Raw genomic sequence first — 5069 nt, 5'->3', positions numbered from 1 at the left:
CTTGGTGGGGAGTACTCACAATAAGCGCTCCTCCAAAGGTTAGTTTTCTGCTTTCTTGAACCAAAAGCGCAGTGGCTGCTATTGCCTGTACGCATATGGGCCACCCCCTTATTACAGGGTCCATAATTTTTGAAAGGAAGGCGACTGGCTTTCTTTGTCCAGCCCAATTTTGGGTCAACACTCCCTGTGCTATTCCATCGTCAGTATTTACAAACAGATGGAAAGGCTTTTCCAAATTTGGTAGACTTAAAACCGGAGCTTTTACTAAAGCTTGCTTCAGATTTTCAAACTTTCCTCTTTCATGGTCCTCCCACTTTAAAACCCATGGTTCAGTATCTATTAATTTAGAATATAAGGATTTTGTTAAATCTGCATATCCATCGATCCACAATCTGCAATATCCCACCAATCCTAGGAATTTTCTCAGTTCCTTTTTGTTTTTGGGTAGGGGTTGTGAGGCCACCCCTTTTATTCTATCAGGAGTGATTCGCCGACTCCCTCCACTAATTAAATGTCCTAAGTATTTCACCTCCCTTTCCACATATTGCAATTTGGTTTTGGAAACCCTTAGTCCCTGTTGTCCCAGAAAGTTTAATAACACATTGGTAGCGTCAATAGTTTCCCCTTTCTTTTTCCCAGAGATTAGAAGATCATCCACATATTGTATTAAACAGGTCCCCTTGGGCAACTGCAAAGCCTCCAAAACTTGTTCTAAGACCTGTCCAAATAAGTTGGGAGATTCTGTAAACCCCTGAGGGAGTACAGTCCATTGATATTGTTGTTTCCTTCCTGTGTAAGGATTCTCCCATTCAAAGGCAAACATGGGCCTCGACTCTTTGTCCAGAGGACATGCCCAGAAGGCATCCTTCAGGTCCACAACACTAAACCATTGGTGGTCTGGGGGGTTCTCCCCATTAAAGTATAGGGATTTGGCACAACGGGGTGTCTAGTCTGAACAATTCTGTTCAAAAGTCTCAAATCCTGGACTGCTCTAAAGGTCCCATCTGGTTTCTTTACTGGTAATATTGGAGTGTTATAAGGTGACATAAAGGATTCCAAAAGACCATCCTTTAAGAGGACATCAATCACTGGCTGTAGACCTTTTCTTCCTTCCATTGAAATGGGATACTGTTTCTGCCTAACTATTTCGTTGGGTTATTTCAAGTGGATTTTTAAGGGGGGGGGAATCTATAACCCCCCTCTGTTCCCCTCCCTCACCCAGACAGATGGGTTTTATCTTATCCTCCTCCTCCTGGGTCAGTTTTCTCATGAATGCTTCAGGCTTGAATTCTAATTTTAATTGTAATGCCATCAGAGCATCTCGCCCTAATAGGTTTACTCCAGCCTCAGGAATATATAACATCTCAATATTAATTTTCTGTCCCCCATCTTTTACTCTAATTTCCAGGGGATTGATTTTGGGGACTTCAAATCCTTCCCCTTTTACCCCGGAAACTCTGATCACTTGCCCACTTAATTTCATTTCCGGGGTTAATACAGAAACGGAGGTTCGGGCTGCTCCTGTATCTATTAGAAATACTAATTCTTCTTCGCTGGATCCCACTAATAAATTTATCAAGGGCTCTCCGTGGGATTTAAATATAAAGTGCCCCTGACATCCCTAATATTGATCCTCATCCTCTTCCATTAACTTGTACACTTGCGTTTCCCTCTGTTGCACGGGACAATCTTTCTTAAAATGTCCGGGCTGGCCACACCCAAAGCATTGCCTTATGCGTTCCTCCCAGCCCGTGCCGTCCCTACTTCCCTGTATCCTTCCCCTGAATCCCTGATTCTGACTTCTCCTGTTCCAGTTTGCCTTCCCACGTCCTCGTCCTCCTTCCGGAGCTCGAGGGGGTGGGGGTTCTTGCTGCTTTATTACCTCCTTAACTGTAGCTACCATCATTCTCCCTTTCTGCTTTACTTTCTCCGCATCCCTCTGGACATACACTTTCTGAGCTTCTTTTAATAGGTCATCTATAGGTTTGGTAGTCCAATTATCCAGTCTTTGCAATTTCTTTGAAATATCTGGCCAAGCCTTAGTCACGAACTGGATCCTAACGAGCGGCACATTTGCTGCGTCGTCAGGGTCCATTCCTGAATACCTTCTCATGGTGTCCTTTAATCTTTGTANCTTTTATTCCCCTTATAATTATGTTCCTCATATCCTCCATATTTGTCCTATGTGCCTGATTGTTATTATCCCAATCAGGTCTCACAGTGGGAATTTTATCCTCCCCCTTTATATTGTTATTAGTTGAAGGGGGATGGTCCCGCTCCCAGACTCTTATCGCAGCAGCCCGGATCAATTGCCTCTCTTCCGCCGAGAACAACGTGTTTTGTATAGCCATTAACTCATCCCATGTGTAAATGTTTGGTCCTAATAAATTGTCTAGCTGTTCTGCTGCTCCCAAAGGGTCCTCTATCATATTTTTCATTTCTTTCTTAAAAGATCTCACTTCAGATGCTCAGAGTGGATCCTGTACAAAACTTATTATTGGCTGGCCCTGGGCGTGTATTCCGTTCGGAACCTCTCTCAAGGGAAACATTGTATCCCTTTCCTCTATGGGTTTAAACGGAAAGTCTTCTATGTCCTTTTTACATTGTTCCAATTCTTTCCTCAAGGCTTTATACTGATTAACCTCTTGTCTTATTTGGGGGCTCCCTGGGGGGGATGGCACACCGGGTGGAGCCTGGGCTATGTTAATCGGACCCGGACTATACGGTGGGGATAAATACTTTCTCTTTTCATCTGCTTCCTCTTCTTCATCTACTAAGAAGACACGAGAAGGGGGGATTTTTTCTGATATATTGGCCCATTTGCCTGGATTCCAGACCAGGGCATAATCTAGTTCATTATCTAGGGATTCACAAGCCTTAGTTCTAACGTAATCATATACGTTTTGGCAAGTGAAATAATCGTTAGTTCCTAATCGGGGCCACTCAATTTTCTCATCCTCCCACCATACTAAGCAGCACAAATTTACCATATCTTCTTTTGTTAAATTTAACTTAGTAATCATCTTGTTATATGGTGGTTTCCCCCAGTTTTCTAACAGTTTTCCTAATGGACTGTGGGGATCTATTTTTAGTTTTGGATTTTTCCTAACCTTTTTCACACACTTCCTCCCCTGGGACCCTCCCGAATTACCCATGGTTGGTTTACCACACAATTTTGTTGTCCTTACCAATCTAATGAGACCACGGTTCGCTTCAGCCACTTTCTCCTTTTACTCAGGAGTTCCCTCACTCCGCCTTGCCAGTCCAAACCCTTGGGACATCCACAGCTTGTGTATGTCTTGCCAGTCCTGTGGACCCTCGGAGCGTCTTACACACACCTCTCACAGATCTCAGACTCAAACTGTGCTACCCAACCACCCCCGACCGCCTAGGTTTTATTCCTTGGTTTACCCCAAGTTTTACTCACCTAGGTTCGTGCACGAAGTTGCCCAGTCCTTGTCCTGGTAATTCTCTGGTCCCTTCTCCTCAGTTCTTACCAATCACTATTTGGTCCGTGGGCCTGGCTCCATTCTGCTTCCTCGACCTGCGACTGCAACCTTGAACCATTGAAATCAATGGGGCATGCCTTCCTCAGTTGACCTCGTTTCCCGAAGATGCAGGAACAGATGCCCGAGGCCCCACGTTTGGGCAGCCAATTGTTGGAAACATGATTAAAATACCAACAAAGTTGGATTGGTAAGAAAAAAGAGTTTATTCTGCAGAATATACAAAAGTGGTTTGCAAAGTGTGGTGGATCCTGGTGAGAGACTTCAACAGGAAGTTCTAAACCCAGAGACCACACCAAAATATTCAAACTCATAACATTATATACACTCCTATCGTGACGCCCCCATCCCCTCCCCTTAGGTCCCATTTGAGAGGACTTCCGGGGGCACAATCTGTCCGATCCGCCTAGCATCGTCCCCCCCCCCCGTTACATCGTTCCGAACTTCCCTCTGCCATTCTTTTGTCTTATTAAGTGTGTCTTCTAGCCAAGCCTCCTGGAATCTAGTGCCTACGTGCAGGGCTTGGCTAATCTTTCTATTGTTAATCAATTGTGACTGTTTTATTTTTAAACTTCTCCGTTTCTCACACATTGACAATAAAATAAATTGGATCATCACATAAAATGTATTTATATCCCGCCTTTATTATTTTTATAAATAACTCAATACGGCTAACATATCCACCACACTTTCTTCCTCCTATTTTCCCTGTAACAACAATCCTGTGAGGTACATTGAGTTGAGAGAAAGTGACTGGCCCAAAGCCAGTCTAAGGCAGGACAAGAACTCACAGTCTTCCACTTTCTAGCCTGCTGCCTTAACCGCTAGGCCTAACTGGCTCTTAGGCCAGTTTATTTTAAAATGAGCATTATAAATGGCATTTATAAGTGTGATAATGGGATTTATAATTCTCAATTTTTGGCAGGCAGCTGTGAAGATAAAGCTGATAAAGTAAAACTGCTACTATGGTCAAAATTATGTTTAAGAAACCAGAAAATAAAATTTTTATGGCTTGGTTCAATTAACTTTGCATCCAAAGTTAGATTTAAAAATATTGATTGAATGTCAGAAAACAAGGGAGAGATTTTCACCATGTGGGCAAAATTTATGATATGTGAAGTTCTCTTAAAACAGTATTAATATTGTTGTTGACAGAAGTTAGCTGATCTTTAATCAAGTCATAGAACTTCTAAAAGTACAATTGGAAATATGCTTTAAATAAAATTCAAATTCAAGCCAATTTTTCACCCCATTATTTAGGAAGCAACCTCATTATTTTAACATTTCTTAAGTCATTTTCATATATATCCAAGGTCAACATTTGTTTAAAAGAAAAACCTCAAAGAACTAAAAAGCTCTGAGAGAAAACGATTATGAACTAGACTTTGAAATCAGGATTAACATTAAACAATTGACTGGCCTAATTCCCATTTGGTCTAAAACAGCGTGTAAGGTTTTCCACTTAGCCTCACAATTGCCCCAGCATTACTCAGGAATTTAAAAGAGCCAAAGATATAAATTTACAGAAATGTAGAGATCAATTGAAAGAATTTTTCTTGTTGA

Source organism: Protobothrops mucrosquamatus, unplaced genomic scaffold, assembly GCF_001527695.2.
Source record: "Protobothrops mucrosquamatus isolate PMUCROS unplaced genomic scaffold, P.Mucros_1.0 scaffold2617, whole genome shotgun sequence".
Classification (NCBI taxonomy): Eukaryota; Metazoa; Chordata; class Lepidosauria; order Squamata; family Viperidae; genus Protobothrops; species Protobothrops mucrosquamatus.
This window is presented reverse-complemented; position numbering follows the sequence as displayed.